The sequence below is a fragment of the Papio anubis genome, chromosome 5 (genome assembly GCF_008728515.1).
Source record: "Papio anubis isolate 15944 chromosome 5, Panubis1.0, whole genome shotgun sequence".
Classification (NCBI taxonomy): Eukaryota; Metazoa; Chordata; class Mammalia; order Primates; family Cercopithecidae; genus Papio; species Papio anubis.
Window position 1 is genome coordinate 165,135,726 of NC_044980.1, and position 27,606 is coordinate 165,163,331.

The window sequence follows — 27,606 nt, forward strand, 5'->3', positions numbered from 1 at the left end:
GGGCCATTAATCTGTGGAAACAGGGTGGTCCTCCTGTAGCTCATTGCTTAGACAACATGGGAAGACATTCTGGGGTCCTTTTCAGACAGTTCTGCTCATGATACCCATCTGTCTCCAAATCTTCACCGTTTCCACCACATTACACACTCTCCCAGACAACGCTGGCCCAGAGAACTCGGCATCCTTAGCTCGAATCTAACACTTGACTGCATGGCTCATGCCTGGGCTCAATAATTTCTGTGGAGCTCTAGGAAGCAGGTGCAGGCAGCATGGAGCCCATGGCCACAGGTCCTTGGTGTAATCTGTTGCCCAGGCTTAGGTTTACTGTCATACAGGGATGTCCCCCGAGTCTCTGCATCCTCTAAAGGAAGGCTCCAAAGCTCTGTGTGAGTAGCTCATAGGCGAGGTAGGGCTTGAGACCCCACTTCCTTTGCAATGTTCACTGCCTGAGCTTTTTTCCCCCTGGGAAAAGCCACTCCCCTCTTGGTGCAAGTCAGCTGCGTCAGAAGCAGGCTATGGCACCCACGGCAGCCTCAGATTCTCCCCACCGCGCCCCCACCTCTGTCAGGGCCGGCTCAGGGGCTGCTGCTGAATTCCCATGCGAGGCTCACTCGGCGGTCAGGAAGAGGAAAGCTGCTCTGGGAATAGCAAACTCCAGGGAGCCAGGATTACAGGCACGTGGGGGAGGCAGCGGAGGTGGCTGTTTCACACTCTGTCACAATGGAGGTAGCAGTTTCCTTTTGAAGGACTGGAAATGTGACCTACTTCCTTGTAACAAGGATGCTGCGTCAGCACTTGGATGGAAAACACAGGTGAAGGATGTGCTCCTCCCCAGACAGAACAAGAAAGAAAAAGGTCTGTGCCCTCGTTTTCAGCATGCATTGTTCTCCCTGCCTGAAACACTCCTGCTCAGCTTTTCCATCTGCAAAACCCCTCTTTGTGCTTTGTAAGCCAGCTGGAGGAATTTCCCTAGGGAAGCCTGCCGTGACCTGTCCATGCTCTGCTGCCCATGCTGGGGGAAAAGTCAGAGCCTTTAGAGTTGGATACTGGGCTGTTTTGGCCATCTGAGAAAGGGGCCATGTTTGCTCTGAATGTGGCCCAGCCCCTAGCACTGTGGCCTGCACACAGCAGGTACTCAGTAATGTTTGCTTATCAGCTGTGGAAGGTGGGCAGGTGGATTAAACTCTCTGAGCCTTGGTGTTTTCTTCTGACCATAGGACTAGTATATAATAGCTGCCTTTATCAAACCCTTTATATTGACGCATTTAGGAGGTAGGGGCTATGGTTAGTCGCATTGTGCAAAAATGTAAAAAACTTATCCAAGGTCTCACAGCTGGTAAGTGACCAGTATACCTCCTCATACCTTGTTTGAGGACCAAATGTGTGTGTGTGTGTGTGTGTGTGTGTGTGTGTATCTAATTCACAGCAGTCAGTGTTTGGTACATGGTAACTGCCCAATAAATGGTAGTAGTTTTGTTTATTACCGCTGCTGTCCTACTACTGCTCCCAGCATCTCCCCAGGCACTGATCACATCATGTCATACAGTCTTGTCCAATTCTCCCTGAGGCAGGAGATCTCTGTGCACAGGTCTGCCCAGACTAGATGCTAATTACATGCTAAAGGCATGAATATAATGAATGAGGAGGTGACTTTAAACCCAATTTCAACTCCTTAACTAAAAACGTAGTTCCCAGTGAGTATCGAAGACACTTCTATAAAAGCTCATTGTCATTGCTAAGTAAAATTTCATTGTAATCATCTCTGCAGTGTGCAGAGAATTTTTCACATTGGAAAATTCTTTCAAAACTGTAATGTCAGTTGATCCACCCAGACATGTGGTACAGAAGGGCATTGTGACTGTTTTGCAAATATAGTTGGCACCTGTTTTGTGAAGGAGGTGGTTAATGGAACTTTTGCTAATTGATGTCCAATTCATGCTCTACAACATCCTCTGTGCTATCTGGGGCAAGTCATTTCTCCATTCTGAGCCTCAGTTTCTACATTAACAAAATGTAAGTAATCCTATGTACTCATGTTGACCTAAAGGAAGAAATTTAGGCAAAATTAATATAAGTAGAGAGTTTATTTGGGTTAAACTTGAGGACTGCAACCTGGAAAACACTTCCACGTTACCTTGGGAAGTGCTCCAGAGAATAAAGGAGAGGCCCCAGCTTTAAAAGAAGACAGGGCGAATCAGGAGATGGGGTGATTCCAAAAGGTGTTTCTTGGGAATCCTCATAGGTTAGTAGAAATAACATTGATTAGTAATTGGCTATATATTAATGTAGGCTATGAGTTATAATGTCAATGTGCAACATTGTTAGGTTAATTTATAGTTTCTTGGGGCATTAGTGAATCTAGAGTCCAAATAACAAGTGGCTTCAGGAGATGATTATTTAGCTCAAGGGAGTGGGGTGGGATGTGACTACTGTCTCATTCCAATGCCTCCCTGGGCCTGATAATTTAAAGGGGGCTCACATTCCTCAGATAAAAAAGTTTCTTTGCTTTCTCACCCAATAGAGCTGCTGCGAAGCTTGGATGAGACACTATATATATAGGAGGGCAGTTAATTAGGACCAAACCATCCAAAGAGGATGATGGGAAAAGCTATATGGAAAATAACATCTTAAATGTATCAAAGAGCTAATAAGAGAATAAAGAATTAGCTGACTAAAATCTAGTAAAAAATGAGAACCCAGAGAAGTAAGCTTAATAGGTAAAGCTGTATTTTCCCTAAGGACATTTACTAATCCAGAAGAAACAGTTATAGTCTTGATGGCCTCAGGAAAAAAAATAAGGTCCAGAGTCTACCAAAAGTGGGGCCTGTGATAACTGTTCCTCTTTCCTCCCTTTCAGCTGGGATCCCAAATGGCTACCTCTGAAAGTTATGATGAAGCATAAGTAAATGAACTCCCACAGACTTATAGGTTCTAGTCATCTGGGTCATCCAGAAAACCACAAACCTAGAACTTGAATTAAGGCGGTTCCATGCTGGTAGAGTTCCCAGACTCTTGGTAAAAGCAAACAAAAATCCTTTCTGCAGAAAAATAGTACCATTTTAGGTAACAAATCATTCTTACAAATAATTTTTCAAATCAAATGTCTGGCACACAGTGAAAAATAGTCAGGTACTTAAGGAAATAAGACACCTGAGTGAGAACAACAGAAACACACACAAAACTTTAGTTATTAGAATTGTTAGACACAGACTACAAGGAAAGTGTGTATCATGCTTAAAGAAATACTGGGGGGCAAAAAACTATGAGAAACCATACAGTAAATTAAGAAAAATAAAATAAACTTTGAAGGCTAAATAATAAAAAATTAAGAACTTACAGTCTGTTTACTGGTACAATAGATACAGCTGAAGAGAAAATTAATTAACTGGAAGGCAGATCAGAAGAAAGTATCCAGAATGCATCCTGAGAGACAAAAAGACTAAATATATTTAAGAAAGAATGATAAAGCACAGTGAGAACATCTAACTATTGTAATTGGAGTGGAGTTCTAGAAAGAAAGAGAAATATAAAGAGATGATGGCTGAGAATTTTCAGGTCTGTAGAAAAAAACCAATTTGAATATTCATGAATTCAAGAAGCCCAAGTAGGATACAAAAAAAAAAAAAAATCTATATCTAGGTATATCATAGTGAATCTGAAGAAAACCACAAAGAAAACAATCTTAAAAGAAGCTGGAGAAAAGGGATAGTATTTTCAAAGGAGTGACAGAACAGCTGACTTTTCTCAATAGCAACAATGGAAGCCAGAAAACAGCAAAATAACATCTTTGATGTACTGGGAAAAGTACCCCAAACCCCTAACTTAGTATTCTATACCCAGGGAAATATCCTATAGAAATGGAAGTAAAATAAATGCAATTTTTGAACAAACACCCTCCAGATAATTGGTCACCAGTAGACATTCACTAAAGGTATTCTTCAGAGGAAATAATCCCAGACAGAAGATCAGAAATGAAAGATGAGCAACAAAAGAAAAAAATAGGTAAATTGGGTTTCATAAAATTGAAAATATTTTATGCTTCCAAGAACACTATAAAAAAGAAGACAACCCACAGGATAGGAGAAAATATTTGCAAATCATATGTCTTATAAAAATGTATATTTAGAACATATTAAAAACTTTTACAACTCAATAATAATAATAATAAATAACCCAATTAAAAAATGAACAAAGGATCTGAACAGACATTTCTCCAAGGAAGATATATAAGTGGCCAATAAGCACATGAAAATATGTACAATTTTATCAGTCATCAGGGAAATACAAATCAAAACCCTTCAGATACCTCTTCATACCCACTAGAATGGCTAAAATAAAGTGAAAGAATAACATGTCGGTGAAGATGTAGAAAACTGGCATTTTCATACACCGCTAGTAGGAAAGTAAAATGGCACAGCTACTTCAGAAAAAGTTTGGCAATTCCTCAATAATTAAACATAGAATTACCATATGACTCAGCAATTCCACTCCTAGGTATATGCCCAAGAAACGAAAATACATGTTCTCCCAAAAACACGTACACATATTTATAGCAGCATTATTCATAATAGCCAAAAGGTAGAAACAACCCATATGTCCAGCAATAGATGAATGGCTAAAAATGTGGTATATCCATACAATGGAATGTTGTTTGGCCATAAAAAGAAGGAGGGGGACTTCTAGTTTCTAGTCCATCATATAAGGAGCTTAGAAGTTGCCACTCTGTCTTAACAAGTAAAAAGCTGAACAAACTGAAAAATAACTCTTTGTGGATCTGTAAGAGAAGTGAGGTCACTGGGCAAACTGCTGCCCCCAAACTGGAGAGACAGATAGGTGAATATAGAGAATCACAACTTACCAGAGCAGAAACCCATGAGTAGAAACCTCCGTGAGAGTCAGTGCCAGGACAGGAAAAACTGTAACTGGTGAATTGCTGGAGGCTTAGTGTGGAGTCTGACTTTGACAGTTAAAACTCCAGGGGAACCCAGTCATAGAGGGACCACCACACTTTTGGGAGTTTTATCTCCAGGAGTTCTACTAGGTCATCACAGTAAAAAATCAGAGAGAAAATCCCCTCATGCTTCCAGCAGGGGAGGGAGAAATGAACCATTTTGAAATACCCCAGAGCAGGGGTCCCCAACCCCCAGACTGTGGACCAGTACTGGTCCATGGCCTGTTAGGAACTGGGCCATACAGCAGGAGGTGAGCGGCAGGTGACCAAGCATTATGGCCTGAGCTCTGTCACCTGTCAGATGGGTGGTGGCATTAGATTCCCATAAGAGTGTGAACTCTATGGTGAACTGCTCATGCAAGGGATTTAGGTTGCATGTTCCTTATGAGAATGAAGGCCTGATGATCTGAGGTGGAACAGTTTCATCCCAAAACTATCCCCTGCCCAACTCTGTCTGTGGAAAAATTGTCTTCCACGAAGCCTGTCCCAGGTGCCAAAAAGGTTGGGGACCACTGCCCCAGAGCATTATGCTCTTAACAGGGGTTACCTGCAGAAGAAACTATTTTACCAGACTCTAATCTGCTGGGCTATGTCAGAGCCTAATTGGCCTGGAGAAAGAGAAATACCCAGTTCCAGCCAGCTTTAGTCATCTTGTCACACATGGGGGAAAACACAAAACTGAGAGGCACTGATGAAGTTCATAGTCCAGAGGTACACGTTCATTAAAAGACTGAGACCTACACCACATGTGGTGGATCGCTCCTGTAATCACAGCACTTCGGGAGGCCGAGGTGGGTGGATCACCCGAGGTCAGGAGTTCAAAACCAGCCTGGCTAACATGGTGAAACCCTGTCTCTACTAAAAATACAAAATTAGCTGGGCGTGGTGGTGCATGCCTGTAATCCCAGCTACTTGGGAGGCTGAGACAGGAGAATTGCTTGAACCTGGGAGGCAGAGGTTGCAGTGAGCCGAGATCGCACCACTGTACTCCAGCCTGGGCACCAAAAGCAAAAAAAATAAAAAAGAAGATTGAGACCTAATTATGGAACTATAGAATAGTTCCCCTCCCCCACACCTTATTGCTACATCATTAAAGGCTGATTTACTGCAGTTACTTTTACCTAGTACATCAATCACATCCACCTTTCAACAAGAAATTACAAGACATACTAAAAAGCAAAAACACATTTTGAAGAGACTGGACAAACATCAGGACAAGAGTCAGATAGGGCTGGAATGTTAAAATTATAAAACAAATAATTTTTTTAAAAATATGATTATGCTAAGGGCTGTAATGAAAAAGGTAGAAGGTATATAATAACAAATGGATAATGTAAGCAGGAGGATGGAAATTCTAAGAAAGAATAAAAAAGAAATTCTAGGCATCAAAACCTGTCACAGAAATGAAGAATGGTTTTGATGGGCTCATTAGTAGACTGGACATGGTTGAGGAAAGAATCTCTGAACTGAGGGTATGACAGTAGAGACTTCCAAAACTGAAAGGCAAAGAGAAAAAAAAATACTGATTCCCACCCCCCACCCACCCAGAACACACTAACCAAGAACAGACTCTGAAGAACTTACAGAAAGGTGTAACATACATGTAATGGGAATATCAGGAGAAGAGACAGGAGCAGAAGCAATATTTGAAGCAGCAATGACTAAGAATTTCCCCCAAATTAATGCCAGACACTAAACAGATACATAAAGCTCACAGAATACCAAGTAAGATAAACTTCAGAAAAATGGCACCTAGGATATAATACTCAAGTTTCAGAAAACCAAAGATAAATAAAAAAACTTTAAAAAAAGCCAGAAGGGGAAAAATGCCTTACCCAGAGAAGCAAAGATAAGAATTACATCTGACTTCTCCTCAGAAACCATGCAAACAAGAAGAGAGTAGAATGAAATATTTAAAGTGTTAAGAGAAAAAACTCACCAACCTAGAATTTTTTACCCTATGAAGTTATTCTTCAAAAGTGAAAAAATAAAAAAAATAAAAACTTTCTCAAAAAAAAAAAAACTGAGGGAATTTGTTGCCAGTAGACCTGCCTTGCAGGAAATGTTAAAAGAAGTTCTTCAGAGAGAAAGAACATACATAGGTTGGAAGCTGGATCTACATAAAGGAAGAGCATCAGAGAACGAATAAGTGAAGGTAAAATGAAAACTTTGGTTTTTCTTAGTCATAACTGATCTAACAGATAAGTTTGTCCAAAATAATAATAGCAACAATGTACTCAGATATATATATGTGTGTGTGTGTGTGTGTGTGTATATATATATATATGCTTATGTATGCTTATATGTAAATGACATGAATGACAGCAATGGTATCAGTGACAGGAAGACAGAATCAGGAATATTTTATTACTATATAGTACTTGCACTATCCACAAGGCAGTATATTTTTATTTGAAAGTGGACATGGATTAGCTGTAAATGTATATTGCAAACTCTAGGGCAACCACTAAAAGAGGTAAACAAAAAAGTATAAATGATATGCTAAGAAAGGAGAGAAAATGGAATTATATAAAATGGTCAATTAAAATCACAAAAGGCACTAAAGTAGGAACAAAGAACAAGGGCAACAAATAGAAAACAGAAACAAACACAGTAGATATAATTCAACCAGATCAATAATTACTTTAAACATAAAAATTGGTCTAAGTACACCAATTAAAAGACAGATTGTAAGAGCGAACTAAAAACAAGACCCAAATATATATTGTCTGTAAGAAAACTACTTTAAATATAAACACACATAGATTAAAAGTAAAGGGATGGAGAAATACATATCATGCTCACACTAATCAAAAGAAAGTGGGAGTAGGTATATTAATTTTAGACAGAGCAGACTTCAGAGCAAGGAAAATTATTAGGATAAAGAAGGGTATTACAGGCCGAGCGCAGTGGCTCATGCCTGTAATCCCAGCACTTTGGGAGGCCGAGGCGGGCAGATCACGAGGTCAGGAGATCGAGACCATCCTGGCTAATACGGTGAAACCCCGTCTCTACTAAAAATACAAAAAATTAGCCCAGCGAGGTGGCGGGCACCTGTAGTCCCAGCTACTCGGGAGGCTGAGGCAGGAGAATGGCATGAACCCGGGAGGCGGAGCTTTCAGTGAGCCGAGATTGCACCACTGCACTCCAGCCTGGACGACAGAGCAAGACTCTGTCTCAATAAATAAATAAATAAATAAATAAATAAATAAATAAAAATTATAAAAAAAGAAAGCTATTACATAACGACAAGAAGGCCAATAATCCAAGAAGACAGGAATCTGTAATGTATATGTAACTAACAACAACAAAGTGTTAAAAGACATGAGACAAAAACTGATAGAGCTGCAAAGAGAAATAGATGAATACAATATTATAGTTGGAGATTTAAACACCAGAAATTGATAGATCCATCAGGTAGGAACATTCTTGAATTTGATAGCACTATCAATCAACTGGATATAATAGACATCTACAGACTACTTCATCCAACAACTGCAGATGATACATTCTTCCCAAGATCACATGAAACATTCGCCAAGATAGACCATATTCTGGGTCACAAAACACACTTGAACAAATTTGGAAGAATGAAAATCATACAATATCTTCTCTCAAACCACAGTGGAATTAAACTAGAAATGAATAACAAAAAAGATAACTAGAAAATTTCCCCCAAAACTTGGACATTAAACAACAAACTTTTTTTTTTTTTTTTTTTTTTTGAGACAGAGTCTCGCTCCGTTGCCCACACTCTGTTGTGTGGCACAATCTCGGCTCACTGCAACCTCCGCCTCCTGGGTTCAAGTGATTCTCCTGCCTTAGCCTCCTGAGTAGCTGGGATTACAGGCGCATGCCACCATGCCTGGCTAATTTTCATATTTTCAGTATAGGCATGTGCCCCCACGCCTCGGCCCCCCAGAGTGCTGGGATTACAGGCGTGAGGCCCTGCGCCCAGCCTAACAAACTTCTAAATAACATATGGGTCATCGAAAATATCATGAGAAATTGATTAATTGATTGATTGACTGATTGATAAAGTCTTACTCCATCAGGTTGGAGTGCAGTGGTACCATCATGGTTCACTACAACCTCAGCTTCCTGGGCTCCATTGATCCTTCTGCCTCAGCCTCCTGAGTAGCTGGGACTACAGGGGCACACCACCACACCTGGCTAATTTTTGTATTTTTTGTAGAGATGGGGTCTTGTCATGTTGCCCAGGCTGGTCTCAAGCTCCTGGGCTCAAGTGATATGCCCACTGTGGCCTCCCAAAATGCTGGGATTATAGGCATGAGCCACCATGCCTGGCTTTCATGAGAAATTTTAAAAATATTTTGAATGGAATGAAAATGAACATACAACTTATCAAACCTTGTGGAATACAGTAAAAGCAAGGCTTAGAAGAAAATTTATCATATTGAATACATACGCTAGAAAAGAAGACCTAAACTCAATGATGAAAACTTCCACCTTAAAAAACTTGAAAAAGAGCATATTAAATCCAAAGTAAGCAGAAGAAATAACAAAAATTATAATAGAAATCAGTGAAATTAAAAACAGAAAATCAATAGAGAAAATCAAAATCAAAAGCTGGTTATGTGAAAAGATCAATGAAGGTTATAGACCTCTAGCCAGGCTAACTAAGAAAAAAGATAGAAGATACTTGCTAATATCAGAAATACAGGAGGGGACATTACTCCAGATTTCATGGACATTTAAAAGATAATAAAAGATATTATGAAAAACTATGCCAACAAATTTGATAACCTGGATGAAATGACCAATTCCTTGAAAGACACAATCTGCCACAACTTACATGAGCAAAAAAGGACAATCTGAATAGGACTATATCTGTTAATGAAATTGAATCAATCATTAATAACCTTGCAAAACAGAAAGCACCAAGTCCAGATGGGTTCACTGGTGAATTCTACCAAGCATTTAACGAATAAATTATATAAATTATCTACCATCTTTTTCAGAAGATAAAACTAGACAGAATACTTCCTAACTCTTTCACTCACTCTAGGTGGTCAGCATGACCTTAATACCAAAACCAGACAAAGACATTACAAGAAAACTACAGACTAGTATATCTCATGAACATAAATGTGAAAATCCTCAACAAAACATTGGCAAATTGAATAAAAAATGTATAAAAATTAAATTTATAGCACACCACCAAGTGGAATTTACCCTAGGTATTCAAGGCTGGTTCAACATTCAAAAAAATCAATTAATGTAATAAACCACATCAACAGGCTAAAGAGGAATATCACATGATCATATCAATAGGTGCTGAAAAAGCGTTTGACAAAATTCAACACCCATTCATGATAAAAACTTTCAAAAAAATAGGAATAGAAATTTACTGAACTTGATAAAGAGCATTTACAAAAAAACCTACGGCTACTATCATACTTAATGATGAGAAACTAGACACTTTTCTTCTAAGATGAGGAACAAGGCAAGAGTATCCCCTCTCCTTTTCAATATCATACTGGAAGTCCTATCTAATTCAATAAGACAAAAAAAGGAAATAAAAGGTATATGCACTGGGAAGGAAGAAATAAAATTATCTTAGTCCATAGATGATGTGATCATTTATACAGAAAATCCTCCCTCCCAAAATTGACAACAAAACTCTTGAAACTAATAAGCAATTATACCAAGGTTGCAAGATACAAAGTTAATATACAAAAGTCCATTTTTTTTATATTGAGCAAAAAACAAGTGGAATTTGAAATTTTAAAAATTACTATATGCATTAGCACCAAGAAAAATGAAATGCTTAGACATAAATCTAACAAAATATGTACAAGATCTATATGAGAAAAAATAGAAAACTCTGATGAAAGATATCAAAGAAGTAAATAAAGGGAAAGATATTCCAAGTTCATGGATAAAAAGACATAATATTGTCAAGATGTCAGTTCTCCCCAGTTTGATCTATAGATTCAATGCAATCCCAGTCAAAATCCCACAAATTATTTTGTGGATATTGACAAATTGATTCTCAAGTTTACATGGAGAGGCAAAAGACCCAGAATAGCCAACTCGATATTGAAAGAAAAGAACCCCATCAGAGGACTGACACTATTTGACTTTAAGACTTGTGATAAAGCTACAGAAATCAATATAGTGTGATATTGGTGAAAGATTAGGCAAATAGGTCAATGAAACAGGTTAGAGAGCCCAGAAATAGACCCACATAAATAGTGTCAACTGATATTTGACAAAGGAGCAAAGGCAATACACTGGCACAAAGATAGTCTTTTCCACAAATTGTGCTGGAACAACTGAACATCCACATGCTACAAAATGAATCTAGACATAAGTCTTACATCTCCCACAACAACTAATTCAAAGGATCATAGAAGTGAATATAAAACACAAAACTACAAAACTCCTAGAGGGTAATATAGGAGAAAAATCTAGGTGATTTTGGTTATGGCAATGACTTTTAGGTCCAACACCAAAAACATAATTCATTAGAGAAATAATAAGTCAAACTGTATTAAAATTAAAAACTTCTACTCTCCAAAAAATAATGCCAAGAGAATGAGAAGACAAGCCACAGACTAGAAGAAAATATTTGCAAAACACATCTGATAAATGACTTATTCAAAATATACAAAGAACTCTTGAAGCCCAACAATAAAAAATAAACAACCCAATTTAAAAATGGGCAAAAGGCCTGAACAGACATCTCAACAAAGATATATAGATAGCAAGTAAGCATATGAAAAGGTGTTCTACATCATGTCATTATAAAAATGCAAATTAAGACAATACTACTACCACTACATACCCAATAGAATGGTCAAAATGCAAAACACTGACAATACCAAATGCTGATGAGGATGTGGAGCAACAGGAATGCTCATTCATTACCGGTGGGAAAACAAAATGGTACAGTCATTTTCGGAAGACAATTTGGCAGTTTCCTCACAGAACTAAATATACTCTTACCATACAATTCAGCAGTCATACTTCTTGGTACCTCCTCAAATGAATTGAAAAGTTATGTCCACCCAAAACCTGCACATAGAAGTTTATGGTAGCTCCTATACATGGAAGTTTATGGTAGTTTTATTCATAATTGCTAAAACTAGGAAGCAACCAAGATGTCCTTTGGGAGGTGAATGGATATATAAACTGCTATATATCTAGACAGTGGGATACTTATTAAACACTAAAAAGAATTGAGCTATCAAGTCATTAAAAAACATGAAAGAAACTTAAATGTATATTACCAAGTAAAAAAAACCAATCTGAAAAGGCTATATATTATATGGCTCCAACTACATGACATTCTGGAAAAGACAAGGTTATGGAGTCCCTACAAAGATTAGTGACTGCCAAGGGCCTGTGTGGAGGGATGGACGAATAGCAGAGCACAAAGGATTTTTTTTAAAGGCAGTTGAAACTACTATGTATACTACAATGGTGGATATATGTCATTTTACATTTGTCAAAACCTATAGAATGTACAACTTCAAGAGTGAATCCTAATATAAACTATGAACTTTGGGTGATAATGATGTGCTAATGTAGGTTATTAAATTGTAAAAAATACACCATGGTGGTATGGGATGTCACTAGGAGGGGAAATTTTGCATGAGTGAGAACAGGCAGTGTATAGAAATCTAGGAACCGGGACTAAATGAGAATCTCTATACTTTCTGCTCCATTTTTCTGTGAACCCAAAACTGCTCTAAAAGTAAAGTTCATTATTATTATTATTATTTAAAAAGAAATGAAGTCCTGATACATGCTACAACATGAATGTACCTTGAAATGGTTTTGCTAAGTGAAAGAAGTCCATCATCAAAGTTCACATATTATATGATTCCATTCATATGATAGTCCAGAGTAGGGAAGTCTATGGAAACAAAAGGGAGTGGTGGAGAGTAAGGGGTAATAGCTAATGGGTGCAAAGGTTTTTTTTGTTTTTTTTTTGTTTTTTTTTTTTGAGGTGATTAAATGTAATAAAATTGGCTGTAGTGATGGTTGCACACAGAAATCTACTGAACTTTACACTTTAAGCGGGTGAATTTTATGGCATGTAACTGAAACTCAATTAAGTTGTTTTAAAAAGGTAAACATAACCTTAACACTAGCATAACACAAAGGAAATGAAAGAAGGAATGAACAGCAAACAAAGTGGTAAATATAAATGAACACCAATGGAGCCTTAAAAATATGTGTAGAATTAAAATACACAGCAACTATAATACAAAAGTTAGGCGGGGGACAAATGGTGTTAACATGTTCTAAAGTCTTTCTACTATTTGTGAGGAAGATAAAAATACAAATCAATTAGACACTGATAAGTCAAGGATGCATGGGTAAGCACTAAAAAGGTATATGACTTCCAAATTAGAAGAGAAAAAAAAATCCCAAAAAAGTCAATATATAAGAGAAAATGAAACAGTTATAGGCAGGAAAAAGAACTATTAGCAATTATATTAAATGTGAATGGACTAAACTATTCTCTTAAAAGATTAACACTATCAGACCAGGGAAAATATAAAACCTAACTATATGCTATTTATAAGGGTCACATCTAAAACATAAGAATACAGAATGGTTAAAAATAAAAAGATAGAAAATGAAATACTATAGAAGTGCTGAGCAAGGGAAAACTGATGTAGCTGTGTTAAATTCCTATAAAATAGGCTTTAAGAACACACACAAGTGTTCATAGCATAATTTGTAATACTCAAATATGAAATCATCCAAATATTCACTGAGAGTACAATGGATAAATTGTAGTATATTCATACAATGCAAATCAATGAACTACAACTACTCACAACCTTGATTCTTAAAAATATAATGTTGAGCAAAATGGAGTAAGGCACAAAAGAATACATATAGTATGAATCCATTTTTTAAAGCATTAAAAAAACAGGCAAAACTAACGATTTTATTTAGGGAGGAAGAACTAGGTGTTTATGAAGGCCCCATTCAGCCTGTCCACATTAAGGGTTCTTCCTGCAGAAATACAAGATTTGTGGCAGGCTCTATATCTGGATGGGCTCTGCCCATGGTAATGAAGGGCCAGGGTAAGGAGGGGAACTTTAAAGGCCAGGATGAGCCTAACAACCACATAAAAATTGAGGCTTCTTTGACCACTTATTGCTAAGGGCAGAGAAGGTCTCAAGGGAAGGGATGATAAGGGTGAAGCCAGAGAGGAGAGAACAGAGCCCTTCTTACCTTCCTGGCCTGTACTGTCTGGCCCCAAGGTGCCAGTACTGGGTGCCTTCTTGGGCCACCCTTTGGGCTGGTGTGGCCATATTTAGTATCATATGACTCTCATTCCCAGCTGACTCATCCACTGCAAGCTTGGGATCCTGGACTCCACAGCATGTAGAATTAAAGGTGCGTGGGCCAATTTACCTGCTAGTGCATTGAACAAGGGAGATCTCAATACCTGAATTGCAGGAGCAATTAGGATAATACAATCTCAGGCTATTTCTATAGTTAGGTTGGCTCAGAGTGGAGTTTCAGTAGGAACAGGATTTTCCAATAGTGGCTTCAGCTGAGTCCCCCAAAGCTGATCTTTTCCCTTATCTCCTGTGTCTGATTTTGGCTACATCTGCAGCTGGTTGGGGAGTGTGCCTAAGTGAGTGCTTCCACTCAGACCATCTGATGCTTCAAGTGGCAAAAGCAGAAACTGCTGGTGACATTTTATTTGACCTAGTGATTCTTACAGGGTGAAAGTGATGCATGGCTTCCCTCCCTCCTGCTCTCCTGCATTATCTCCTTTCTTCCTGCCCTCTCTTCTTTTTTAACTCTTGATTAGCATTAGGATCTTAGTTGCATATTTGCAACTGTTATTACAGAAATCAGTCTGGACTTACTTGTGCAAAAAAAAAGGGTTTATTGCAAGGATCCTGGCTTGGCAGCTTGTAGAAGGACTGAGGGAAAGGCTGGTGGGTCAAGGACACACAGAGATGTCATCCTCAGATCTGTCCTGGCTGCCACTGGCCACTGGTCCACTGGTCCACTGGACTTGCAACTCCATTCTGCTGCAGCCCAGTACTCAAGATCCCAGATGCCACCAACTTTGTGATAAAATAGGAAGGATTTCTGCTTCTCTCTGTCCCACATAAGTGTTTGTGTCCCAGATGGAGTCACTGGACAGGCTGGCTGAATTGCAGGGGCCAGGAAAACATATGTCTGGCCCATTCGGCTTCTGCAGAGAGAGGTGAGGCTCAGTAGGACTTACACAGTGGCTGTTTCTTCAAACCCAGGAAGGGGCTCTGATGTTGGGCACACAAAAAAGTGATAAGCACAGACTACAGTGTGGTACTTCCAGTGCTGGGCACTGAGGGTGAGAGGAGAGTCAGGCACAGCCCCTGCCACCAGATGGGATACCGATGCATGATACATTGCAACATGGGGATCAAAGGGCCACCAAGTTAGCACAAAGGACAAGGAATCCAGCCTCAGTTTCCCCATCTGTAAAATGAGAGTAGTAGTCATAGTGCTTGTCTCATATCGCTGTTGTGAGGAATAAAAATAGTGTATGTAAAGCACCTTCTATTGTATGGGCATGTGTGGGGCCCTGGACTAATGGCAGGTGTTGACATTAAAGAGGTCGTTCAGCACAGCGGTTGGGAATGTTGTCATTCTCGCTTTGAGGCCCCACGGCCCTTCTTCAGATACAGAATAGTGGAGCAGTAAAGACCATCGGCTCTGGAGCCAGATTGAAACCCAGTTCTCACTCATACTAGTTAGGGGGCTTTGGCTGACTAGTATGTGGCCGTGTCTCAGTTTCCCTATCTGTAACGTGGGAGTGGTCATGATATCTCACACAGTTGCTGTGAGGATTACACAAGTAGCAGCTTTAAAAGGTCTCTGAGGCCGGGCACGGTGGCTCACGCCTGCAATCCCAGCACTTTGGGAGGCAGAGGCGGGTGGATCACAAGGTCAGAAGTTCAAGACCAGCCTGACCAATATGGTGAAACCCCATCTCTAGTAAAAATGCAAAATTAGCTGGACCTGGTGGTGTATCCCTGTAGTCCCAGCTACTTGTGAGGCTGAGGCAGGAGAATCGCTTGAACCTGGGAAGTGGAGGTTGCAGTGAGCCGAGATTATACCACTGCACTCCAGCCTGGGCAACAGAACAAGACTCCTTTCCAAAAAAAAAAAAAAAAAAAGTCTGTGAATAGTGCCTGGCATGTGGTTACAATCTTAAATAAATGTTAGTGATTTTTATTTTTCAGAGACCTATTATGGGCACAAAGCCCTGACAAACTCCAGACAGCCCTGTTTTGGATGCAGACAACAATCACACGTGACAACTCAAGAGGAGTGAGGCATGGAGCTAGTGAAGGCTGAGCATGCTGTTCCGACTCTACGTCAGCAGCCTCAAGCCTCCGGGGCACAGCCCGTGTGTGCCTGCAACCCCGCTGGATGCTGCCAGCTTCCACCAAGGTCCTACTGATCCCTACCGGCCTGTTCCGCACCCAAGCCTGCCATCTTGGTTTGGCCTTATCACAATTTTCACAGCACACCTGTCTTGCTCAGCATTTTGAATTCCAACAAAGACCTGAGGGGTAATAGATTCAAGTGCCAGCTGGCCCTCTGCCATCTCGCTCAGTCCCGTTCCCCAGACAGCCCTGGGCTCTTTCCTTGTTGGTTGCAGGGCAGTGTGGTCTAATCTTTCTTTCCAAGTCTTTTCTTGGGAGCAGCCTTGCCATCTAGTCTGCCTTCCCCTTACTCTAGGACAGTGCTTCTCAATCAGGGATGATCTGGTATTCCAGGGGACATTTGGCAGTGTCCAGAAACTTTTTTTATTGTCACAATGGGGGCTGGAGTTAGGGAAGTGCCACTGGTATTTGCAGGTAGAAATTGGGGATGCTGTTAAATATCCTATACTATGCACAGGGCAGTCTCCTACGAGGAAGAATTTTCCAGTCCCAAGGCGAAGAAGCCCCATTCTAGGAACCGTACTGAATGAAATGGTCTATATCTTGTTACAGTACAAAAGTATAAAGAGGAAAGCAAAAATGTCCCCCAATCTTACTATCCAGAGACAACCAGTCTTCATTTTGGTATCATCCCTCCGATCTGCATATTTACATGTAGATTTATGGATGTGTATAATTTGACAGAAACATGCTCATGCTATATGTGCTGTTTTGCAACCAATTTTTTTTTTTTCACTCAGCAACATATGATGGGTGTCTTTCCACTGTAAACAAATGTAAATTTGCAACATCTTTTTTAGAAGGCTGCACGGCATTCCATAGTAGGGATGTAACACTTTATTTAGACAATCCCTTATTGATGGATATTTAGATCACTTCCAGTATTTTGCTGTTATAAACAACACTGTGATGAATATCCTTGTATATACATCCTAGTGCACTTGTCTGAGTAAATCCTTAAGATAAATTCTAAGAGTGGAATTGCTGGCCAAAGAATAACATGCCCTTTTTGGACTTTTGATACTTAATGCAGAACTGCCACTTTAAGGCATATTAACTTACACGACTTCCAGCAGGGCACTGGAGTACCTATCTCTCTGCTCCTTCCTCCACACTGGATATTATAAATAGTCTTAATCTGCAAAAGCAATTGTTTAAAGCATTAGCAGAGAAGAGCCAGGAATGTTCAAAGCACAGTGTCTGCATTTCTCTTTGGCTGTTGAATCCTGGGATTTGAGGTATCCCTTCTGGAGCCTGATTTTATTTTCTCTCCCTGAGCCCCCCTCCCTTTGTGGACTCCTCAGCCAGGCCAGAGCAGAAAGAGGAATTTGGAGAACAGACCGGGGGCCCCACTTTTGGGCTACTGCTTCCTGGTCCTGTGGACCTCTCTGTGTGGCTGAGAACTCTCCTCTCTTCCTCGGTGGCTGCTCTGCTCCCTGGCAGTGAAGGAATCAGGGGTGTGTTCCCGCTGGGGCCTCCTCTGTCTATGGCCTTAACCATCTCTATCTATGGGGCCACCTCTATCTATGGCCTTAACCATCTCTATCTATGGGGCCATCTCAATCTATGGCCTTAACTATAACCATCTCTGTCTATGGGGCCATCTCTATCCATGGCCTTAACCAACTCTATGGGGCCATCTCAAACTATGGCCTTAACCATCTCTATCTATGGGGCCATCTCCATCTATGGCCTTAACCCGAAGCCTCCCCCATTCTTTGTGCTCAGCGGGGCTGCTCCCTATTCCTGGTGAAGTCTTACATAATACTGGCTCATATGGACACAGCGGTTTCAAGCTTAGAGTGTGTGGGGTTTCTTTTGTTCCTGGTTTCCATGATTCCTCCGAAGAGCCACACGAAGTGGTTATAATTCTTGCCCTTAATTTTCTCAATGCAGTAACTGAAGCTCAGAGAGAGGAAATGCTTGACCTAATCCCACTGCAGGTGAGCAGTAGAGCAGGTGGGATTTGAACTTGCACCTTCTGTTTTAACACATACCCAGGATTTGTTTAAATAAGGTATGGTAAGACCCACAGCTGTCACGAAGGACGAAGTGTTTACACTCACACAGCTTCCAGCAGGGCGCCGGAGTACCTGTCTCTCCGCCCCTTCCTCCACACTGGATAGTATAAATTGTCTTAATCTGCAAAAGCAATTGTTTAAAGCATTCTAGGTCCCTAGAAACAGGAGGCATCGCACGCCAGGCAAGGCCACATGGGGAAAAGCCAGGGTCCAGCAGGAGGTAGAAGGAATGAGGGAAGGGGTTGTCCAAAAGTCTTGATTGTGGTTTCCATGGGAAAAAATGGGTGAGACAGGTTAAGCAGGTTTAGGACTAGCCGGTTTGAATAATTTCAGTGGGCTCCAGGGTGTAGGGACTGCCCCTTGTAGTCTGATACTTGGCCCTGGATTGATTAGGGCAGGAGGATATGGGAAGAGGGGGCTTGATATGGGAAGAGTTTGACGGGTAGCTGGAAAAAAATAAAGCCCAGTTGGGCTAAATTGATTGATATGCATATGGAAGGAACACTTGCAAAGAAGGCACACTTGTTTGCTATTTCCAAAAACTGGCTAGCCCTGGGAAGGGCAGCCTCTCCCCACTCAGTGGGGCCACAGATGCCAGAGCATCACGCATACAGAAAATAAGAAAATACGCACCTCCCAACTCCGTGGTGCTAGGCTGAACCAATCTCGGCTCAGCCTGCGCACTTTTCTGCTCCCCACACCCATTCTGTGGGTCTGGGATAGCTTTCCTAGAGAGAAACCTTCACTCCAAATGACCTCCACATATTGAGAGTCTCCTGGGGTGGAACGCTATCAGTGTACTATTTTGCTTCATGCTGGTAATGACCCTGGAAGGAAGCAGTCATTATTCCTGTTTTTCCGGTGAGTCCTGAAGAGGGGAAGTGGTTGGATCCAGGGCACGCAACTGAGTTGGACCAGGTGTCCTCACTCCGGGGCTTTCGCTCAAAGAGAAGGAGCTTGCAACGAATGCCTGTTTCACATAGAATAGGAAAGAGGGGAAGGTATTTAAGAAAGTTACCTTGCACATTTATCACAGCTGCTGATAGAGGAGCTGGTTTTAGCTGACGGAACTTCTTGCTGTTTGGCTTTGAGGCTCTCACCAACAAAAGCCTGTAGAGAGGCTGCTTGGTTTGTCCCCGGTCTTGTCCACACCTCCAGCCCTGTCTCCCTCAAGTCCATGCCTGATATCTTCCCTCTCCCCTAAACTTATCTGTCCAATGCTCTGCCATTTCAGGAGCTTGTGTCAGTAGGAGCCAACTGAGGTGAGGTTGTTTGCAGGGAACAGAAACCAAACTCAAATGGGATTATGCCAAAAACACGGACATTATTGGCTCCTCATAGCCAGTCTGAGGAAAGGTCGGGAATGCAGCTGGCCTTAGGGCCTCATGTGCCACTCGCTACTCCCAACTTTGCCTTTCTCTCTGGCTCTGGCTCCAGCTCTGGGCTCTGTGGCTTCACATCCCTCCAGGTCCATGGCCCAAGGGACAAGAAGAGTTTCTTCAGCAAATCTTGTGAGAAAAAAAATCCCAGAGAAGACCTCTGATTGGCCCACTTTGGGTCACATGTCCTTCTCTGGACCAGTCAGTGGCCAGGGGAATGGAATGCTATGATTGGTCTAGACTGAATCACAGTGCTACCTTTATGGGGAGCAAGGCTAAGATTTGTTGCCAAGAGAAGAAGTTCCTGGGGGTATAATTTGGATAATTGAAGACAATATGCTTTTGACTGTCTTACTAAGTAACATATTCACACTTTCATAAGGGACTTCTGAGGATAGAATGCCCTAATGCAAGGAAATGGAATGGTGGGAATTTCAGGCACTATGACAGGAATTTAATGGAAATATTTTTGGCTTGGGAGAAACTTGGCTTCTAAGCTTGAAAATGACTCCATCCTTTTTTTTTTTTTTTTTTTTTTTGCCAGCAGTGCCCCACCAGCAAATTACCAGAGTGAAAACTAGTATGTATATACTGTATTTTAGAATGGTGTGGGAGTTTATGTTTCTGAAATTAGAATGCATCTTATAATTGAAGTGCATATTTAATGTGTTACCAGGCAATAGACTGTATTAGTTAAAAATGAGAGATCTTTCATTGGATGAATTTAGTTCAAATCTTGGTTCTACCAGTTCCAAGCTGTAGAAAAGTTAAATCAAATGACTTAACTCTGCAGCAACCTCCATTTTGTGTATGCAAAACGATGCTGGTAACAATATCTACCTCGCCTAGTTATTGTGAGGAGTAAATTAAAAAACAGTATGATTGAGCATAATGCCACACACACAGAAAAGCCTCAGCAAATATTAGCTGTTGTGTTATGTATCTAATATTTGTAAACCTGCAAGCTAAAATTGTAAACCTATAAGCTAAACTCAAATTAATGGTTTAGAGTAAGGGTTCTTGATTGGAAGCTGCAGAAATGGACTTTTAAAGAGAAAGGGGACTTTTAGAAGGCATATCAGGGCTCATAGAATTGATGGGAGGCTGTAGACTCAGGCTTGATAAATGGGCAGAACAAAATAGATCTAGGAGGGGATAAAGAATCAGGAAACACAGTAACAGTCAGAATCAGAAACCACTCTAGATATCTCAAACAGTAGGTATTTACTACAGGGAATTCATTACAAAGATGTTGGAAGGGCTGACACACGAAAGAGAAGACTCACAAGGAAGAATAAGGCTGTTTCCTACAGGACAGGAAGCTGCCACCACTCCCTGGGCTGGCGCCTGAGAGCCCACATGCCCCACTGAGCTGCTGGAGGTGCCACTGTTCCTGCTGTTAAAACCTCCTTACTGTAACTGGGTTGGAATCCCAGGGCCATACTCCTGCAGATACAGCTGCAACTACATCGATGCTACTGGAAGTCCCCTGCAGTTATGCTCAGTTGTTTGCTGCTGCTGCTGAAAGCCATTGCCAGAAACCTGAAAGAAATGGCTTCTCCCTTCTTCTACCTTCCAACTGCCTGTGAATGTGTCCCATTGGCAGACCCTAATAAAAGGTCATTGCAAGGGAAACTGGGAGAGAAAGTTTGCAGATTCCCAACCCTGATGGTACAGAGGAGGTAGCACGGGGCAGTGAGGAGGTGAGAGGCATGGACACCACTTAGTTTTTGTCCTTATCAGGCATAGGGTGGCCGAGGCACTTTTGTCCTGACCATGGGTGTCCCTCTGGCACTTGGCACTTTGAATGCCAAGCTCTACATAGGGGCACTTCACACACCCTGGCCAACAGGGAGTGGTGAGAGGGAGAGTAGATCCCCATTTAGATTTGGGGGAGGCGTGGGGGCCCTGAATCTTCCAGGAGCATACACAGTGTCGGGGGGTTCCCAAACTGAGGTGGTGGGCAAGGTTCTGAGAAGCCTCCCAAAGGACAAATATTCAACTTGATGAAGCACCTCACAATCAACAGAGATTAAAACACTAGGGATGGTGCTGCCATCTTTACTAGAAGGACAAAGTAGTGACAAGACATTGGGTGAATGTCAAGAGGCAGGAGCTGGCTAGTGACCCCCTAGGAAAGTGGCGAGGGTTAGAACTGCCACTACACAAGTCCTTCAAACCTGCGTCTGGCTTCACTGTGTGTGCAGAGCGCTGAAGGAGGGGCCAGAGGAGCTGGGTCTGCTGATGCCCACTCCAGAGGCAGGCTCAGGGCAGGCCCATCGGCACCACAGCAGGAACCAATAGCAAGCCCTCGGCGGGCACCAGGCCAGTGCTTGCCACGTACTCCTCAGGTAATCCTCGTAGAACACGTCAAGCACACACTATTACCATCTCATTTTATAGAAGTGGAAACTGAGGCACAGAGCTGTGAGATAAGTTATCTAAAATCACACAACCGTTAAGAGGAGAAGCCAGAAGTCACCTATAGAATCTGGAATCTGTTTGATTCCAGAGCCTGTTTACTGATTTTAAGGGTTGGGAAGGTTCAGTAACTCCTTTAGGGTTTTCTAACCTATGGGTGGAGAAACGTGGACATCTTGGTGGGGGTGGGGAAATTCAGCCGACCGATCCTCAAAAATGCGTTTGAGTCCTTTATTCATTCAAGTAATAAGAAGTGAAACTGAAAATTTCAGATGAAGCTCCATGACACAATAAATATCAGAAACTAAATTACATGGCGAGATGAGTTCCCCTGGGCACTTATGAAATGATTCATCCAGCTCTGGTGACCTGACTCTTCAGCCCCTCACTCACATGGAGGCTGTAAAAAGGGAGGGAACGAAGCTTGAGAGAGGAGCTGGGGCCAGAAGCCCCACTCTATCCCAAGAGTACCTTTTCTTTTACTTCAGGTCGAGAGAGAGGAATTTCAATAGACCACTTGGAGGGCTTCATCCCTGTCCCTTGCAGTCAGGGGATACAGTAGTGGGCAGTGTCTGGCTCTCGCTTGGAAAATCTACAAGTTAAGACTATCTTAGTGATTTCACTGACTGCCCTGACAGCAGACGTGAAGAGAGGTTGTGGGTGCATTGGGATTGGCCACCGTCTCGAGTTTCTTGGGGAAGGCATACATGGACATTTTCCATGGATTAGATGGGGGCCACAGGGCAAAAGGGCTGGAAGGAGACCATCCGAGGTCTGTCCAAAAGGCCCCCTCCCCAGGAGAAGGTGAGCTCTTAGCAGTTTGAAGCTGGAGGGGGCAGCTGATTCCGAAAGGCTATCAATAGAGGAAGCCATGAGACTCAAGAGATGACATCACCCACATTGAGGGCCTAGCACTGGGGGGGTCTCTGAAGAACTCACAAAAGCACTCACACGAGTCAGCTTTAAGCTTGCGAGCAGAGGACAGTGTCAGGCAGTCCGCATCAAGTGGAACCTCTCCTGCCCCCGTTTACCTCCCCTCCCTTCTCCCTGCCATCCCCATCCTAGTGCAGAACAGTCACAGCAGCTGGCAAGGGAGATGGGGGTGAGCGGGAAGGAAGAAACGGGCCTACCTTACCCTCTTCACAGAAGCCAGGCAGTGTTTCTGCAGCGGGAGGCGGCTTTCAGCCAAGCATCCTGTAAGCATTTCCAGGGCACCTGGTTGACACCAGGCCCAGCTTGGGCGTGAAGTAGGGTCATGGGTGAAAGTGAAACGAAGCTGTAACTCCAGCAGAGCCCCTGCCATCTAGAAGCTCCCATTCTAGCCTAAAAGGCTGGCATAGACAAGGCACTTACAGAATGGTGGGATGCACAATAACAAAGGCTCATCTTCACTGAGTACGTACTCTATGTGTCGGCACTTTGCCTGAATGCTAACTCAATCCTCCTAACAACCTCTAGATCAATAGTGCTGTGCCCGTTTTACAAAAGAAAACCTTGGAGCTCAAAGAGGTTATGTGGATTTGAACTCGGTGCTGGCTGACTCCAAATGTGTGGTTTTTTTGTTTTGTTTTGTTTTGTTTTTTTGAGGCAGTCTCACTCTTTTGCCCAGGCTGGAGTACAGTGGTGTAACCTCTGCCTCCCCGGGTTCAAGCCATTCTCTTTCCTCAGCCTCCCAAGTAGCTGGGATTATAGGTGCCCACCACCACCCCTAGCTAGTTTTTTGTATTTTTAGTAGAGACAGGGTTTTGCCATGTTGGCCAGGCTGGTCTGAAACTCCTGACCTCAGGTGATCCACCCACCTTGGCCTCCCAAAGCGCGGGGATTACAGGCGTGAGCCACTGTGCCCGGTCCAAATGGCACGTTTTTAACCACTCTGCTATAACAGTGCACAGAGGAGGCACCCAGGGTGGGTGGGGTGTGGAAGAATGGGGTTTAGGAGGATGTGCTGATAACAGAGAGAAGTGCATTCCAGAAAAGTGAATCAGCATTTTCAAACGCTGTGTAATTGTGTGGGTGCAAGACACTGTTTGTGTAGCTGCTAATTAGCATTGATTGAGCACTTACTGCATTTCAGGTACTTTCCTTGCATTTAATCCTCACAGCTTGCTGTGTATTCTCACCGACATTTTTTTATAAAGGAGGGATCTTAGGCTCGGGGAGTTGTAGCCCAGAGACCCACAGACAGTAGAGGAGAGAAACCAGAACTAGCAGTCAGGTCTGTCTCAGACTAGCCGTGTTCTCTCCACTACACCAGCCATGTGGCTGGAAATTAGCATCAATAGGAAAGGACGGGGATAGCTGACTTTTGAGGGGAGTTCTGGCTGACCCATTCAACCCCTTTTTTGGAACTAGCCCCGTAATTTGTTTTTAGGAAACCATAGCTCCCCAATCGTCCATCCTCTTGCTTTGAGGGGGACCCACCTGGGGACCCACCCTACTCTCTGCCAGTCAATATACTGACTGCCCCTGGCCACACGACTGATTGGGTCAGAGATGGGCACGTGACCCCAGCTGGTCCAATCACAGGGAGTTCTGGGGCTTGAAAAGGTGCTTCTGGGCGGAGGATTTCTTCCTGCCTGCCCTGGGGGGGCTGGGCGTGAGGTTCTTTCTTTCTTCTTCTTTTTAGCTTGCAAGCATTTATTTTATTCTATTCACACTGTACTGTTGTTATACAACCTGCAAACAGTACAAAAGACTAATCCATGTTTCAATGCCAGGTCAGAGCCAAGTTGCAACAAAGGAAGACAGCACGGACAGATACAAGAAGAGCTTAGGTGTCCCGTACAAGCCACAAGCCTCACTGTCACGTGAAGTATTTAAAGCTGTAAATATCACCACAGGAAAATCTCTGGTCTTTGCAGGAACCACACAGAGGTAGGGGTGGGAGGAGGCCTAGGCTACAGCTCAACTGGTGTGCAGAGTGGGGGAGGGGGGCCCATGAGTGGGGGCAGAATCCTGGGTCCTAACATGGGCATCTGGTGGGCAGCAGGGTCCCTGACCGAACCCGGCAGGCAGAGCCACTGTGGGGGGATCACGTGTTCTCTTTAAGCCGACAGACCATGCTATAAATGAAACTAGACAGAGTCAGGGACTACTTGTACTTTCTCTAATAACCGCCCACCAGACTCACAGACAGAGTGTCCCAGGTGGGTCATCAGGCAACTGCACTTCATGTCACAGTAATAAACAGGAGGCTGATATTACAGTGAAAAATTCAGCGTGGACGTTTCTGTGGGATGGCACAGTGCTTATCACTCTGAATAATGAGGCATTCCTTTCAGTATCTCGAAATGCCAAGTCCTTTCCAGCCTGGGGCTTTGGCACACCCAATTTTTGCCTGGACTGTTTGTTCTTGCCCCATATCTTCCCCCAGATCCCGTTATCCAGACCCCCCATGAATTCTGCTTTTCCCTGGAGCCTCCCTGCACCCCTGAGGCTGGGCTGGCAGCCCCTGCCCCTCGGCTCCCATTGTTCCTGGCTACCAAGCAGAGGTCAGCCTGCCTTGTAGCCAGGCTGTGAGCTTTCCAAGAGTAGGCACACCTTCCCTCGTGGTCTCTCCTCTGTCTTCGGTGCCTAGCCTAAGTGCCTGACACATGCTTGTTGCCTGATTACATAAACACAGGGCAGGAATTGTGGCTGATTCATCACTGGGTGGGCATCACCCAGGGCTGGCTTCATGAGCTTGTGACCAGTGCCATCACATAAGGCCCTAGAAAGATGGGGCCTTGGTCACCACGTGTGATGTCACCATCATTGTCTTGAAATTTTTAATAATTTTTTTGAATTTGTGTTTTTTAAGTGAAGTCTGATGGGACCCCTGAGCATGCTTTAGGGACTTGAAGCCTCAGCTCTAGCACAGTCCTGCCTTCCATCACCTCCCCAGGGTGGGTCAGATACCCATCCTTCCACCTCCACCCGCCTGCCCCTGCCCTATGACTGCGGCTGTCCTCCACTCAGCAGGCACGTAGAGGATTAGGGGCAGGCATGCACACTTGGTGGCATCTTTCAGTGGGGCATGGCCCGGGGTTAAGCACCACAGTGCATCTGGTGAGTGGCCAGCTGGAGGCTGTGTCTCAACAAGGTCCAGCCTTTGGCCCACCCTGATCCAGGTCCCCAGGGCATGTTGGCCTGGAGCATTAAAGATTCCCAAGGATCCCTGTCTGCGGTGGGTTGGAGAATAGGCTGTGGGAAGAGGCAGGCTTGGCTCAGCTTCCCCAGACCCCGCCCTAGCCAGGGCAGGTCTTGTCAGTCCAGTCACTGGCTGAGGGTGAACCCAGCTGCCCTCAGACTCAAACAAGCCTGTGTGTCCCATGCGGCAGGGTAAGGCCCTAGGCACTTGTGAACTTCTGTCCTCTCCCCGCTAGTATCCCCCATACCAGAGAGAGTATCCCTGTACCCAGGAATGCTCCAGCAGCTGGCTCCGTGTCAGGTGTGTGTGTGTGTGTGTGTGTGTGTGTGTGTGGGTGTATGTATGGGTGGGTGTGTGTGTGTGTTCCGCTTCTCCTTTCAGCCTTCTTGTGTCTGGCTCATTTGTCTCTTGTGGCCACTTAAGGCACCCCCATAGGGTTGAGCCACATAATACAAACTGTTAATTTCAGTGATTTTGATAAGGCATTAAATGCTTGCTCTTTTGCATTGAAAACTGGAATTTCACAATATAAAGCTGAACAATAAATTCACGCCAGTAATAAAAAAGTTTATTCTTTTCTTTACTTAGAACATCAAATAGCAAATGAATAGCATCATAGGAAGTCAAGAGAAAGACCATGGAAGAAAGAAGAAACTTTAACAGCGCTTTTTTCATGATCTTTGAAGAAGGAGCTCTAAATTGTTATTTTGCACTGGCCCTGTCCCAGCTCATGTTTGTTGAGTGAAATAATAAATAAATAAATGCATACATGCATATTTATTAAAACGTGGAACACACTGATTATCTTCCATTTCCTAACAACACTGTGTGTAATCAGGATTGCAGGCATGTTATGAAATACTAGAAGAGCTGAATATTAAAATTACTCTGGAATCATATATGCTTATTGTTGGGGTTATTTGTCACATCTCCAAAGTCATCACAGTTTTCTCAGCATCAATGTCCTCATCTCACCCCAGTCCTAGTTCTAGTCTTAGTGGAATAGATTGTATCAGACTAATCCTCTGACAGACAGCAATGGTCAACTGTGGATGAAATTTTAAAACAACTATGTAAAGATGCCAGAGAGCAAACAAAAGCAGACAAGTTAGGGAGATTTCAACCCATGAAATCAATAAACATACTGACTGAGACTCATGCACACACACATTACAGAGGGACCGAAGCTCTATGGGAGGAGGACCCTAGTCCATTTTGTTGATGGCACATAGTAGATGCTCAATAAATTTTTGTTGTCAAA

General features: G+C 42.7%; 1 long non-coding RNA gene across 1 annotated transcript; it reads left to right on the top strand.

Annotated features, from left to right (window-relative positions):
• Positions 1 to 360: 360 nt before the first annotated feature.
• Positions 361 to 27,606, top strand: LOC108586536. The gene is made up of 2 exons (XR_002522875.2): positions 361 to 855; positions 26,934 to 27,606. It is a non-coding gene; the product is annotated as an uncharacterized LOC108586536 (long non-coding RNA).